Consider the following 17,000-nt stretch of genomic DNA (forward strand, 5'->3'; position numbering starts at 1 on the left):
AGCTGGATGTGACCAGAATATTTCTTAGTGGATACCAGAATAATGGCAGTTTCTTAGAAAACACTGTTTTCTGGAGTGTAAAAACAAGGAGAGGATAAATACAACTAAAATGTTGGCCAAAAAAAAGCACCGTACGATCCCGCAAATAAAAAGTAATGAAAAAATGCTGGTTTCTGAAAGCCAGAAACTAGAATCACTGAAATAGCTGGAGGAGAAGGGCTCTTTATGGAATACTAAGTAGACCTGCCTCCTTCAGTGTATCATTAGTCATACCTCTTGGGCCAAGTGAATGCATTTCCAGACTCTTCAGCTGCTCTTCACACCTCAATCATAACTGTAGCTATGTTCTGCTTTGGCCAGAGGGGCTCCCCTGCCCAAATCAGTTGTTCTGCCCTGCTTCACCCCTCCAAACCTTTCTCAGTACTCAAGGCTGAGCTCCTGTGTCACTCCTCTGATGGTGCCAGCCCAGAATAATCTCTGCCACTTGGAAATCACTTTGGCACAGGGTCTAGTGGGCATCATAGCTACCAGAGGTTCTGTCAGATGAACCTCATGGACATAAGGATTAGCAGCTGAAATCAGAAACAAAAGGCTACTGACAGTACAATTCCATTTATGTAAAGTTCAAAAGCAAGTAGAATTAATTCATGGTGATAAAAGTCATAATTGCTGTTACTAAGGATGAATAGCAACTGGAAAGAGGGATAAAGGAGCCTTCTGGGTTGTTGGAAATGTGCTAGATTTTTTAATGAGTGGTAGCTACATGAGTGTCAGTATTTGTAAAAATTCATTGAGCTGGGGCTGGGTGCGGTGGCTCATGCCTGTAATTGAGACCAGGAATTCAAGACTAGCCTGAGCAATATAGCAAAACTCCATCTCTACCAAAAAAAAAAAAAAAAAAAAAAAAGCTAGACATAGTGGCACATGCCTGTGGTCCCAGTTACTTGGGATGCTGAGGTGGGAAGATCGCTTGAGCCCAGGAGTTCGAGGCTCCAGTGAACCATAAGTTGTGCCATTGCATTCTGGTCTGGGCAACAGAGCAAGGCCCTGTCTCTTAAAAAAATCATTGGGTTGTATACTTAAGATTTGGGCATTTTATGTATGTTATATATCAAATTCTTAAAATTTTTAAAACAACAGTCATATTGACAATTTAGCAGAGTCTTTAAGAACATGGCTCTGGAGTCAGATAATTATTGGTTCAAATTCTACGTTCACCAACTAAAAGAACTTGTGCCCATTGCTTCATATCTCTATCTCTGTTTCCTTGTATGTAAAAGGAGATAATAGTAATGCTCGAGGGTAACTGTAAAGATTAAATGAGTTATATGCAAAATTCTTGGTATATTGTTTGGTAGACAGTGAAGTATTATAGAAATTGTATCAATTATTAGAGCTTGGCATGGTGGCATATGCTGTAGCCCCTGCTACTCAGGAGGCTGAAGTGGGAAGCTCTCTTCAAGCCAGGTGTTTGAGACTGCAGTGAGCTATGATCATGCCCGTGAATAGCCACTGCACTCCAACCTGGACAACACAGTAAGATCCTGTCTCTATTTTCTAAGAAAAATTGTTAAAAATACTATTGCTACTACTAAGTTAATTATCATTAACTATTATTTAGTTACTAGAAGCATTAATATTGTTCAGAATTATTAATGGATTATTAATTATCTTAAATTATTTCTATTGATACAAGAACAGAAAATGAGTTTGGGCAAGAGAATGATATCTTAGAGTATATATGGATGAGAAATACTTAAAACAAGATTTCCTCATACGACATAGATGATGAGCATTACCAACTGATCACAACATTCGTTCCTGGGGAGTTGAATGACTCAAAAGCCTTCCCAAAATGAACTGTAGGCAGCTAACACCAACCAACCAGAGGTGATAATAGAGCTGAAGCTTTTAGCCAAGGCTGGATTATAATCACCTAAAGGCAAAGGCAAGAATAGGCAATATGCAATTAAACATTTGATAAACCGTCTCTGATGATACTCCTATAATGCGTACTCTGTATATCATGTGATTAACAACTTTTGTTAAAGGGAAAAGTATAAAGGAACCAAAGTTGAAAGGTACCAGGTTTTCATTAAAATTAAATTGTGAAGTAGATAGTGACACCAGGGTCATTGGCAACCAGAGCCTTGGATATAGGGCAAAGAGCTGGGGTGGTTTAGAAAAGCTGCAGCTAAGCAGGGCTTGCCAGGAAATAAAAGCCTATAAAGAGCAGAACCTGGAAAACAACAGGCAAAGCAAAACTGCAGGTCCAGAGCAGTGTGAAGCAAGGATAAGACCACTAAGTGAAGGTCAGTTAAAGGCTACAGTCAGAACAAGCAGTTAAGCCCAAGTCAGGACATATCAAAGAAGCAGAGTCAAGATAGTCATTAGGCCAAAGCCTAGGAAGACAGGTGGTAATCAGGAAAACACACATTTGGAAGGGCTGGCTAAGGTGGACCTAATAGGTTTGAGATGCCTATTGAACATCCAAGTAGAAATGTCAAGTTGACTTGGATATTCAAGACTGAGGAGGCTGGAACTAGAGAAGTGAAGTTAGGACCTATGGTATAATATGTAAAGGTATCATGTGGAATAAGGTACCCTAGAAAGTAGAGAAGTCCAAGGACTGAGACGTGGGGCCCTTCAACATTTCAAGGTCAAGAAGAGAAGAAAAAGTAGAGGACACTGAATAAGAGAAGAGGAGGAGCAACCAAATTAGGAAAAGATAAGCAGTAGATGATCCCAAACAAAGTGAAGAAATTGCTCTCAGAGAGTGTTTTGAGTGGTATCAACAAGTTCGTAAGATAAGGGCTGAACATTCACCACTGGATGCTGCAAGATAGAGGTCACCAATCACCTGGACAAGGGCATTATCAGTGGAATAGTAACTACAAAGCCTTGGTTAAGAGTGGGTTAAGGAGAGATCTGGAGCTGTTAAAATTAGAAGAGATAAAATGTTAGAAGAGTTCTGTGAACTGTAAAATGCCATGCATACAATGATAATTTTGTCACAACTGAGCATTATGGTGAAAATTACTTAACCTTACTACTTAAGACTTGTTGGTGTAGATAAGTGAATGGTTGATAGATGAAGATGGTCAGTTGATGACAGACAGATGGTGACAGAGTCATGTCTTAAGAACACATTAAGGCCGGGCGCGGTGGCTCAAGCCTGTAATCCCAGCACTTTGGGAGGCCGAGACGGGCGGATCATGAGGTCAGGAGATCGAGACCATCTTGGCTAACACAGTGAAACCCCGTCTCTACTAAAAAATACAAAAAACTAGCCGGGCGAGGTGGCGGGCACCTGTAGTCCCAGCTACTCGGGAGGCTGAGGCAGGAGAATGGCGCAAACCCGGGAGGCGGAGCTTGCAGTGAGCTGAGATCCGGCCACTGCACTCCAGCCCGGGCGACAGCGCGAGACTCCGTCTCAAAAAAAAAAAAAAAAAAAAAAGAACACATTAAGGGTGCAAAAACAATTTTTCTCCCTCTGTTCCAAATCTGTTTAGGAAATAGCTGGGAGTCGTTGACAAATGCAGTAAGCAGAAGAAAAGCAGACCTTCAAAATGGAATCCATGCATAAGTGAATGTAAAATTTGTACATTTTTAGGTCCAAGTATACATGTAAGCAATAATTTGTTATCTTCAGACATTACAGTTTGGCTAATTAAAAAGCCTTGGAGACTTCCATTTGCTGTAGACAGTAAATTTGATAATCCAGCTAGCAATTGCTAGGGAAAGGTGAATTGTGGATTCCTCTCTATCTGTTCAAATCATTTACTAAAATATTATTGGATGTCTACTACATGTGAGGTTCTCTGAGCCACGCCCTACTAGTAAATGTAGCCAAGGAAAACTTTTTTTTTTTAGACAGAGTCTCTCTCTGTTGCCCAGGATGGAGTGTAGTGACACGATCTTGGCTCACTGCAACCTCTGTCTACTGGGTTCAAGCAATTCTTCTGCCTCAGCATCCCAAGTAGCTGGGATTACAGGCACCCACCACCACCACGCCCAGCTAATTTTTGCATTTTTAGTAGAGATGGGGTTTCACCATGTTGGCCAGGCTGGTCTTGAACTCCTGACCTCAGGTGATCTGCCCGCATCGGCCTCCCAAAGTGCTGGGATTACAGGCTTGAGCCACCACCCCCAGCCAAGGTAAACATTCTGCACCCAAAACTCAGAGTATATGAGAGACTTATAACTTTTAAATTATCTCTGATGAATTTAAAGTTCTTCAGTAGCCTTAATCCCACAAGGCAAAAGGAAAAATTTACTTAAATGCATACACAAACAGTGTATTTTTCCATTAAATTTGCTGTCTTTCAGGTAAATACTCACCACTCAGGAGTATTCTTTTTTACCTCTTCTTCCAGAGTTAGCTGGTTGAAGGATAACTCACCTATCATTCTGGTGATAGAGGGGTACTTGGTCCCCATCCTGTCCCCTGGGTCTTTCACAGCCTCTGACATGGTGCAACTGTTCTGCTGTCATCCCTGGCATCTGGCCTGCACCCACTGCTACAGCTGTCAGCTAAAGAAACATCTGGTCTATTCCGTGATAGCTCTAGCTACAAGTGTCTTCATGTGTTCTTGTCTCCGATGCTGGTGGCATCTTGCTGCCAGCTCTATCAGATGGCCCATTTTCAACTGCCCTCTTGGGACTTTCCTCCCCATCCTTTAGGCATTAGGAACTCCACAGAGGCAGAACCAGGGAGCTTCTGATTCCTGGTACAGGTTCATCCAACAAGATAGTGGGGAGATCGTGGACATGGCTCTCTTCTGGGTCCTTTTTCTGGGTCCTTTTCTGGGTCCACAGGAAGCCTAGGAATTCTCTCCTTGCTAACCAGGGCTTCTTATGAAGCAAGGGAGATCACTCATCTTCCACCTTGCTATGCCTCTCTGCCATCTCTACCTTACAGCTTGGTGGTGCTGTCATCAACGCAGAGCTACTTCCCAGAGAAGCAAGGACAAGTCTCACAGCTTTGTGTCTCCTCAAACCTATCTGCTTATGTTCCAGTGACTTTCCACCCTCGCCCTCTGGGGTTTTAGGCCAATAGAAGACAGCCAGACACATATGTCTCATTTCCTTTCCTTACCTTCTCTCCTCCAAAGCCCTACTTCTTGGTGTCAAAGAACTATCTTTTTCTTCTGTTCCTGTCTAAAAGGGCTTTCCCCTACTGCATGTTCTCCTGCTCCCCAAGATAATTTATTTGTTCCTTTTTCTGATGCCAGAATGGCAAAAGAAAACTGGAAAACCAGCCAGGTGCATCGGCTCATGCCTGTAATCCCAGTTCTTTGGGAGGCTGAGGTGGGTGGATGACTTGAGGTCAGGAGTTTGAGACCAGCCTGGCCAACACAGTAAAACCCCATCTCTACTAAAAATACAAAAAATTAGCCAGGCGTGGTGGTGGGTGCATGTAATCCCAGCTACTCAGGAGGTCAAGGCAAGGGATCACTTGAACCGCGGAAGCAGAGGTTGCAGTGAGCCAAGATAGTGTCATTGCACTCTAGCCTGGGCAACAAGTGTGAAACTCCATCTAAAAAGAAGAAGAAAAAAAAAAAACAACTAGAAAACCAAGGAGGGGAACCTACTGGGAAGTATTTTTAGGAAATACTGTAATTGTTTCAAAAGGACTGAGTATATGAGAGATTGCTTGTCTTTAGACCCCTTGCAAACTAATTGGAGAGATAAGATAATATGTAAAAAATAAAATAATGCACAAGCTACTGCCGTGTTGCACTATCATCTGTCCAGAGGCCAGCTCAGCTGGTTGGAGAGCTGAGTTAGACACAAGGCAGCAGGGAAGCCTCCCTGAATTAGCACCAGCATGGGAAGCTAGGTTAAAATGAGGGGTGGGTGGAAATCAGCAAAAGGCCTCCATAGAGAATTCTGGGCAACATCATATTGGGTTGTTTCTGTTTTTCTTCCTGAGTCGTGCTACTCTGAGCAAAAAGAACTTTGGACAGACTGTCATTTTGCAAATTCATGGATTTGAACTGACTCTAGCCTTCATGGAAAATATCCCTTATTATTCACATCTTAAATGTTAACAAGTATGGGACACATTCTTCACTAGTATTCCAGAAAGGAACTTGAACTGTCAAGGTCAATTTAGGCTTTTCCCTATGAAGAAATGTCTTTGTACAAAGCTACGTGTCTATGGCTTATATTTCAATCATTCTTCCTTAGATATTTCTTAGTCTGGTAAATGCAGTAACAGATATAGTCCACGCAATTAGATTTTCTTACTTTGATGATGTACATTAATTCTTCTGTTTGTCTTTATTGTTTTATTCCGTGAGTTAGGTTAATATAATGGCAAAAGGGGGAAAAAACGAAAAAGATATATATGTCTCTTTACATACATAGTATGCATATAGTATGTGTAATGTCTGTGTATATTTACTTGCAAACATATGGCATACATAACATTGGCATAAAGTATATGTATATCGTTAAATATGTATGCATCTGTGGCAGAAAAACATGTATATATATTTACACACACACATTTGGGTAAATATAAAAGTACTGAAGTCCATATTGAGGTATAAGCTACAGACCCCCATTTGATACAAATGAAACGTTTCATGTCTTTGCACCTTTGCAGAGGTTGCTTCTTTTAGCCTGAAATGTTCTTTGAATCCCCTTCACTTCCCAAACTCCTTAGTCTTCAAGAACCAGCTCAAGATCCACTTCTCCATTATGTTGTTATTGTGCTAGATTTCACCGAATAATTTCTTTCTTTTTCTTTTCTTTTCTCTTTTTTCTTTCTTTCTTTCCTTTTCTTTTTTTTTTTTTTTTTTTGAGATGGAGTCTCGCTCTGTTGCCCAGGCTGGAGTACAGTGGCGTGGTCTTGGCTCACTGCAATCTCTGCCTCCCGGGTTCAAGTGATTCTCCTGCCTCAGCTTCCTGAATAGCTGGGATTACAGGCATTTGCCACCATGCTTGACTAATTTTTTGTGTTTTTAGTAAAGACAGGATTTCACCATGTTGGCCAGACTGGTCCTGAACTCCTGACCTCATGATCCGCCCACCTTGGCCTCCCAAAGTGCTGGGATTACAGGCGTGAGCCACCGCGCCCCACCACCAAATTCTTATATGTATGCTTCCATTATTGTATATTCCTGTCTCCTCTCCTAGACAATGAGTTCTTTGAGTATAATAACTGGGTCTCATTCACATTTACTTTGCCTCAGACCTTAGCCTTCAGGCACATACTAAGCACTCAATAAACATTTCATGAATGAGTAAATGTAGTCCTTGAATAATAATTGAGACTCTGATGTGAAGGAACATAAAGCCCTCTCCTAACCCAGACTGGGGAGGGACCTTGAGGAAGGCTGGAAAATTTTTCCAAGGCAGAGAGAAGTTGAAGGACATCAGCCTGCTTGCAGAAGGTATTTGGAGGATGGAGACCACCTACCTAGGTGACATGGAGTGATGTCATATGAACAGCTTTTGTGTCTAGGCCTTTGCAAACTAACATGATACAATGATAACTTTTCTAACGCTAGAAAAATTCTAAAGAGGATCGAGCTCCTTGAAAGTTGGATATGCAGGTAGTGGCTTTGGAGATGGACGTTCCTCCACTTACCACATGACCTCAGCAGGCCATATCACTTTTCTGGAACTCAGTTTCTAAGGAGGGAGTGGGGAGGAGAATAGTGCCTACCTTGCCAGGTGAGGTGGAAATGAGAAATTTCACCTAACATGCTGTGTGTAATGTATTATTGAGATTCAGGGCCTGGACAGGAAAACTTCAACTATTTCCAAAAATTTAGACCAGAGGAAATTTAATGCAGGGAATTCGTGAAGTGGGGCCTGGGAGAACTGAAAGCAAAGAGCTACGGTGAGGAAATTCAGAGATCAGGAAGCCACTGTTGTCCCTACGCTGCAGAGATAAAGGGAGGGAATGGTGTTACAGAGACCAACAGCTGAGGTGACGCAAGAAAAGGTGAAACCATGTCCAGCGGGAACTGGGACCATGGAGGAGACGTGGCTATTGCTGGGAAGACACCTGCACCTAAGGCAGAAAGGAAAGGGAGAAACACCTGGATTTCTTTTCCCTCTGCCCTCTTGTCTCCCATCACCACAAGCCACTATCCGAACCCAGGACTCAGCTGCTTTGCAATAGAAGGTAAAGCAGGAGAATAGAGAGAAATGAATCTCAAAACAAACGCACAATTCATTTACACAATCAGTTAGAGTTAGCTTTGTCCATGAGGGACAGAAAATTCAGATAACTGTGGCTTTAATAAGGAAGAAACTCGTGTTTCTGTCCTGTAAAAGCCCAGGTAGGTGATTTAGGTCTCTGATGGGGTTTTATCCCAGCAGAACCCCAGGCATTTTCCATCTTGATACTGCTTTGTGTATGGCTTGAGCTCATGGTCCCAAATGGGGCATCTGTGTTTCAGGAGGCAGATGGTAAAATGGACAAAGAAAAAAAAGAGAGAGAGGAGCACATAGACATTGTCTGGTAAAGCCATGATTTTAAAATTGTGGGTCATGACTTACCAGTGGGTTGGCAAGTCAATATGATGGGTAACTTTAATAAATGAAATGGAATAGAATAGAAGCTATCAGACTGTACCACCGAGTAAAGATGTTTCTACACAGAACTTCTGTTTCAGAAATATATGATTGTATAAGTGATAAAAATGTAATGTAATTCTTTCTTTCTTTCTTTCTTTCTTTCTTTCTTTCTTTCTTTCTTTCTTTCTTTCTTTCTTTCTTTCTTTCCTTCCTTCCTTCCTTCCCTCCCTCCCTCCCTCCCTCCCTCCCTCTCTCCTTCCTTCCTTCCTTTCTTCTTTCTTTTGAGATGGAGTCTTGCTCTGTTGCTCAGGCTGGAGTGCAATGGTATGATCTTAGCTTACTGCAAACTCCACCTCCCGGGTTCAAGTGATTCTCTTGCCTCAGCCTCCTGAGTAGCTGGGATTACAGACACACACCGCCACGCCCAGCTAATTTTTGTATATTTTGTAGAGACAGGGTTTCACCATGTTGACCAGGCTGGTCTTGAACTCCTGACCTTGTGATCTGCCCGCCTCAGCCTCCCAAAGTCCTGAGATTACAGGCGTGAGCCACCGTGCCTGGTCATAATATGTATTTCTTATGGTTGAAATGCTGTCCAAAAAGTTCAAGGCCACTGTTAGACAAAAAGTTCCTGGAAACTACTCCACTTCTATTTCATCCTACTGGCCAGAACTTAGTCACTTGACTGTGCAGACTTGTAAGAAGAGTTGGGAAATGTACCCTTTGTGACAGGGAGCCATTTGGCTAAAAATTAAGGACTTTATTAGTATAAAAGAAAAAGAGTTTCCATATTCGGTGATAACTAGCAGTCTCAGCGACAACCACAGGCATTGTTATCACCGTCTGTTGTTATTGTTACTATTGATGGTTATTATTGACAGAAAGCCATTCCACTCAGGGGGTGACTTGGCAGTTTAACACAGCGATGACAAGTTTGGTGCCTGGATCCACACAGTCTGTGTGTGAATCCCACTTTGTTCTTTAGCTTTCTCATCTCTAAAATGGGGATAACAATTGTGTCTTCCAAATTTCTGGAAGGACTAAATGAGGATGAGAGTTGAGCAGACATGTGGTCCCTATGTGAGCTCCCAGTGATGTTGGGTGTAGATGTCAGCACCAGAGGCCAGAGGCAGGGCATATGGGAGGATAGCAGGGGGAAGGCATGCTGTGTCCAGCCAATGTCCATTCTGATGCTGAAGCAGTTGTTAAATATATGGCAAATCACCTCTGCTCCATAGCGGCACACAAGAACTGGGCCAGGAATGGGATGTTAGCCAGTCATGAGAACAGTGGACAACAGCAGAACACTCTGTAACTTCTGAGGAAGAAAGTTGAGGGGCACTGAGTGCATCTTTCAGGGTTCAACTAAGTTTCGAGTAATAATAACCGCAGTACCTGGCATATAGTGAGCCCTAGATTATTTTTTGGCTGAATGAATGAATGACCAAAGTAGAATTGTGAAAAAATACCTTTTTGACTATGACATAAACTTACTTTTTTTCCTGTTGCTGATGTGACGTGGAAAAGACAAAGTTAATATAAATAAGAAATGACATTTAAGTTGAGTATGTTTCCAAAAATAAAATTACTGTCACACTCTTTTATTAAAAATACATAACTTTTTCTTCCACCTTCTGTATGTTATGATTACTCTTGTGACACTAATTAAACACCCGCCATGTGCTAAGTGGTAAACAGAACATGTGAATAACGATGTTTGTGCTCTCGTGGTGATGGGCAGAGAAACTGGGTAGTAAACTCCACAGGAAGGATGAAGGTAAATTTGATATTTTAATATTAATCATATTGGCATAGTGCTTTCATGGAAAGTTGTGAAACATCCTTATTTGGACATATGAAAAAAAGGTAAGCCACACTTACTGGCAATCAGAGGAAGTAAATGGCTTGTCTAGGTTTCTTCTTCATCTCCAAGGAATATCATGTGCCTAAACCAGAGGTTACTTTAGGGAGGACACGTGTTCCACATGGCCAGTGAATGCATTTATTTTACCTGCCTGGTCCCAGTCAGTATTTCAGGTGATTTTTTTTTTTTTTTTTTTTTTTTGAGACGGAGTCTCGCTCTCTAGCCCAGGCTGGAGTGCAGTGGCAGAATCTCAGTTCACTGCAAGCTCCACCTCCTGGGTTCACGCCGTTCCTCTGCCTCAGCCTCCCGAGAAGCTGGGACTACAGGCGCCCGCCGCTGCGCCTGGCTAATTTTTTGTATTTTTAAGAGATGGGGTTTCACCGTGTTAGCCAGGATGGTCTCGATCTCTTGACCTTGTGAGCCGCCCACCTTGGCCTCCCAACGTGCTGGGATTACAGGTGTGAGCCACCACTCCCGGTCATATTAAAGGTGATATTTCTACAGACATTTAATAGTCTCCAGAATGTATTCATTCATTAATTCATTCATTCATCCATTCATGTACTCATTTTTATTCACTCATGTATTCCTCAATTCAGTAAATGTTTATAAAGTCCCCACTATGTGCCCTATGCTACTGAGAAGTAAAATATTAAAAGACTAAAAACAAATTGCTTTTCCCCTAAAGGGAATGTCGGCCCTCTGAGAAAGACAGTCAAAGAGCTACTAATTGCAGTGCAGATGGATAAAGGCGATGACTGGCACAGGGGGCATCATGGGAGCATCAGGAAGTGGCTTCTACCCCCACCTGGAGTAGAGGGCAGAGTGGTCAAGAAAAGTCCCCTAGAGGGAGGTGATTTCCAACTGAATCTTCAAAATTTAGAATGCCTTAGCTAGGTGGCAAGGCAAGAAAAGACATTCCAAAGAGAGCCAAGGTAGGGGAGGGTAGCCAAGGGGGTGAGAGATTCTAGTAGCTCCTTTTGGTTGGTGCACAGGAGGTAGCTGCATGCTGGAGGAGGGTGGGGGGAGGGGCGGGGACAGAGCGATGCCTGCAGGTCCAGATCATGCAAATCCTTGTGTGCTTAAGAATTTCCATTTCGTCCTAAAGATTATGTAGGATCATTGATAAATAAATTCAGGAGAAATGAAATGACTTGATCAGGCTCAAGAAAAGAGCATTCATGGATGACTTTAAAAAAATAATCTCAACTTTTATTTTAGATTTAGGGAAGTACATGTGCAGGTTTGTTAGATGGGTATGTTGTGTGATGCTGGGGTTTGGGGTATGGATGATCCCGTCACCAGGTAGTGAGCATAGTACCCAGTAGGTAGTTTTACAGCTCACAGCACCCCTTTTCTACCTCCTCTAGTAGCCCTCAGTGTCTATTGTAAGGATGACTTTTTTATTTCAACCTTGACATGCTCAAGTTGCCCTTGTGTGTCCCCACCCCTGAGGGTGGTCAGGCAGGAAGTAGGTCTGCCAGTCAGTGCTGTGAGCTGAGGGGAAGAATACTAATGTTAAGATGCTGGCCGGGCATGGTGGCTCACAGCAGTAATCCCAGCACTTTGGAAGGCCAAAACAGGAGGATCATGAGGTCAGGAGATTAAGACCATCCTGGCTAACATGGTGAAACCCCATCTCTACTAAAAATACAAAAAATTAGCTGGGCATGGTAGCACGCGCCTGTAATCCAAGCTACTCAGGAGGCTGAGGCAAGAGAATCACTTGAACCCGGGAGGTGGAGGTTGCAGTGAGCTAAGATCACGCCACTGCACTCCAGCCTGGGCAACAAAGCAAGATTAAAAATAAATAAATAAAGCCTTATGCCTGACAGTGACTAATCCAAATGTGTCAGAGATGACACTGAAGTAGTGGGTCCAACATGGCTCACCAAACCCAAGGGCACTGAAGGAGAGACCCAGGGTCAGGAGTGAACTGAAATGGGCCAGGGAAAACTAGAGACGGCAGGTGGAATGAGAAGTCTTCTGGACTTGTTTTGGAGGTTTCCGTTGCATGTTTTTAGTACCGCACTAGCAAAGGCTTGCTTGGGTACTTAAGGGTTCTTGACCCCTTGGACTGTAGGGTAAAGTTGCAATGCTCACTACGCACACACATTGCAGTAGGAATTCTGGAATTCTCCACTGTTGTGGGGACATCAGTACAATAGGAACATTGATCCGAAAATGCCTAGCACAGTGTCTGCCTCTTCTAAAATTCTTCACTTGTAGTTACTTGTTCTTGCAATTACTAGTTCAGTATCTGTCCTTGCCACCAAGTTGAAAGTGCCAAAGGAAAGGGAATGTGCCTGCCACATCTCTGCTCTCCAGTATGTAGCCAAGTCCCTGGTGTGAGTGAATGATAAACAATTTTAAAATCTGAGGCCAGGTGAGGTGGCTCACACCTGTAATCCCAGCACTTTGGGAGGCTGAGGTCAGAAGTTCAAGATCAGCCTGGACGGTATGGTGAAACCTCGTCTCAACTAAAAATACAAAAATTAGCAAGGCATGGCGGCGGGCGCCTATAATCCCAGCTACTTGGGAGGCTGAGGCAGGAGAATTGCTTGAATCCAGGGGGCGGAGGTTGTGCCACTGCACTCTAGCCTGGGCGACAGAGGGAGATTCCATCTCAAAATAAAATAAAATAAAAATAAAATCTGAATCTGGTTTGCTCCATTAACCGCTAAGATATTTATGTACTAATTCAAGGTCAAGTCGGTTGGATGACATTGATAAACTATAGCATTTATACCATTAGTGTTTCTGATCCTTCAGAACATTTTGTGGTTAAGTTCCTCTGTTTTGGCTTTCATACAGACATGTTTTGATAGCCCAACTTTTCTGAGCAATAGTTTCCACCTTTGCAAAATGGATTTCATCATTAATACCTAAGCTGTTATTATGAGTCAGGATAGCACTTAATTAAGAATGATAGCCTGAACTTAAATAATGACACCAACACATATTACTTCTGAAACTTTGAGTAAAAAACTCAATCTCATGAAACCTCAGTTTCCTGATCTATAAAGTGGGGGTGATTATATCTACCTAATATGTTCTCTGCAAGAATAAAATAAAATAATTCACTTAAAACACTTAGTATAGTGCCTGGGACCTAGTGAAAGCACAATAAAGGTTAACTATTATTATGACTCACAGAGTTTTAAGGATTGAATGAGATCATTTCATTTAAAACATACAGCATCATGTCTAGAACCTAGTAAGCACTCAGAAAGTGTTAGCTAATATTAACAGTTATCTATTAATATTAATAGCTATCTATCTACAAGTGCCTCATGGCCTTTCCACTTGCTGTTCCCTATGTCTTGAATGCTCTTCCTTATAATATTATTTCCATATATAATCTTGGTCAAGTTATTTTACCTTTCTGAGCCTCCGTTTCCCTGTGTATAATATTGCAACGATCTTGTCTTCCCTATTTTGATGCTTAAACGATAGAACCCATACTAAGAGATTAAGAAATGAGGCCAGGCATAGTGGCTCATGCCTGTAATCCCAACACTTTGGGAGGCCGAGGCAGGTGGATCATCTGAGGTCAGGAGTTCGAGACCAGCCTGGCCAACATGGTGAAATCCTGTCTCTACTAAAAATACAAAAATTAGATGGGCATGGTGGCAGGCACCTGTAGTCCCAGCTATTCAAGAGGCTGAGGCAGGAGAATCTGTTGAACCTGGGAAGCAGTGGTTGCAGTGAGCCAGGATCCTGCCATTGCACTCCAGCCTGGCTGATAGAGCGAGGTGCCATCTCAAGGGGGGAAGAAAAAGAAAGAAATGATATGCTGTGTGTCATATACAGCACCTAACCATAGAAGGGTCTTAGTAACTTGTATCTCTTACTGTTGTTCAACCTTTACTAGCTCCCAGTTTGAAGGGAAATGGGAAATCTGATGATTTTTTAAATCAGCAGGAGGAATGTGAAAAATAGAGAGAGTCTGTGTTCTAAGATTCAGTCTAGACCATTAGCCATTTCCATTTATTTAACAGTAAGTTCCTGGGCATGGCAGCTCATGCCTGTGATCCCAGCACTTTCGGAAGCTGAGGTGGGAGGATCATTTGAGCCAGGGATTTCGAGGCTGCAGTGAGCCATGACTGCACCACTGCACTCCAGCCTGGGTGACAGAGAGACCAAGCCTTAAAAAAAGATTTTTTTTTTAACTTTAAAAAAAAAAAAAAAAAGCAATCATAAGTCACACTGGCTGAGATTTGTAGTCTACCAGAAATTAACAAGTGAGTGTTAATTTCTGCCCTTGGAGTTACCAGTTCCATTCTCCTGAGCTCCCCGAGTTCACAGGTTCAATATAGTTTGCAGCCAGTTATTGTTTTGTTTATTTTTATTTATTTATTTATTTATGTATTTATTTATTTATTTATTTTTGATACAGAATCTCATTCTGTCACCCAGGCTGGAATGCAGTGGCATGATCTTGGCTCACTGCAACCTCCACCCCCTGGGTTCAAGCGATTCTCCCGCCACAGCCTCCCAAGTAGCTGGTATTATAGGTGCACACCACCACACCCAGATAATTTTCGTGCTTTTAGGAGAGACGGAATTTCACCATGTTGGCCAGGCTGGTCTTGAACTCCTGAGCTCAAGTGATCCACCCACCTCAGACTCCCAAAGTGCTGGGATTACAAACTTGAACCACTGCGCCCAGCCCAGTTATTGTTTTGAATGGGAGACCTGCCTGTAGCATTAGGCTGAGAATTTGTTGCTAACTTAGGTCTTATGTCCACCTCAGAGCATGCAAAGGGAATCATGGTAGCTTGGGAACTCCATACCACATTTCTGGAAATCTGGCCAAGAGTTCCTCAAAACAATTTCACATAGAGTTTTTCTGTGATGAAGATGTTGGACAATGGGTACCACGAGGTGGTCTATCACTGAAGTAGCTTTATACTTCCCAAAATATGGAAAAGCAGCCAGTTTGATGAGGACTCTTGGTTATTCTTTAGCAGTCAAGGAGCAAAATTGTTATTGTGGCTCCTTGCATCAGAGTTAATGATTCATGGATTTTTCTAATCTTTCCCCCAGTTGTTTGGTTCAACAATTCTTAGATTTCTACTCTGGGTCTAGAACTGTGTTAGACTCTGTGGCAGTGAATAAAGTAGACATAGTTCCTGATAAGTCATTCCTCCATAGGTGTTTGATGGAACACACCATGAGAAACATTAAGATGGAGAAAACAGACTTGCAAATGGACAATTGCAATGTTAATTGCTGGAGCTTCTGGAGAGGAAGCAAATAATGAACAAGTGTCCAACTCAGTCATAAGCAAAGGGTAGAGGATTACTCTGTGGAGAAGACAAAATCATCAGACAAGTTTCACGGTGATCTATGGTCTTCTAGGGACAGTTGTGACCCACTTACCAGTCTTTTCATTATTTTGTAGTTCAAACAGCTGCACAGTCAATAGTGTCCTCTCTGTATAGAACGGATGATTGAACGTATCTATAAAGTTATATCAAGACGAAAGACAGAAGAAAAGGGTATATTATTAATAGAACATGTAGGCTGGATTTGGAATGAGAAAATTCTGAAATCAAGTCAGTTCTGGCTCTTGGTGACACTCTCTGTTACAGGCCATAGGTTCTATGTATTCTACTCTCCCCTGTCTCTGATTGGCTTTCTTAGCTCGTTCATGGGATTTGCTCCTTCACAGCTGCAGCTTGCAGAGTCACATCGCTACTTATTGGGTGTGTCTATGTGCCAGGTCCTTTGCAAAGTGTTTTATGTGCCTTTTCACAAAAACTTTAGGTAGCATTATTTACATTGTACAGATGAAGCAACTGAGGCTAAGAGAAGTTTAGTTTTACAGAGATGACAGCTAAGAAGTATTGTCCTCGGGATCCAAACCCAGATTTTGTCCAAAATTCACACTCTCAGCTTTGCTATATGACTATGTGTGTGTGTTTGCGTGTGTGTGTATACATAAATGTTCACATACATATACACATATATGTATATATACATATACATACATAAATATACACACATATACATAAATATACACACACATGCATATATATGCATAACTATACACACACATAATATATATATGTATTCATATATGGCCATCTAACAGCTATATTTATTCTATACGTATATCTGTGTACATATATACGTATACAGAGGTGTATACATACATATATGTGTGTGTGCATCAGGGAATATATAGCCATGTATATACATCTGTGTATATATGTGTGTGTTTGTGTGTGTACATATATATATGCCTATAAATTTCCTGCTATATACATTATGAGATTCATGGTTCCTATCACCCCCTCTCATGTCCTTGTAGTTTTAACTACTACTTCTAACTGCTTTTTCCTCAGTATTTCCTAACTAAAATTTTTTAGAACGAAGACTTGTCCCAGTTAATATTTCTGCCATGCCTTAGGTGCTATAGATTGGTTGCCTTGATGTCACATATCTACCCTGGTCCTATCAGTTGACCCCTGCAGGGAAAGAATCAACTAGTACTGAGCAGAGGTTGATGGGTAGGACAATTTCACTTATATGGATGAGGAACGTTAAGGATTGGCAGTTTATCACACAGTAAGGTTTTATTGGTGTATCA

The sequence above is a fragment of the Theropithecus gelada genome, chromosome 1, assembly GCF_003255815.1.
Source record: "Theropithecus gelada isolate Dixy chromosome 1, Tgel_1.0, whole genome shotgun sequence".
NCBI classification, from domain to species: Eukaryota; Metazoa; Chordata; class Mammalia; order Primates; family Cercopithecidae; genus Theropithecus; species Theropithecus gelada.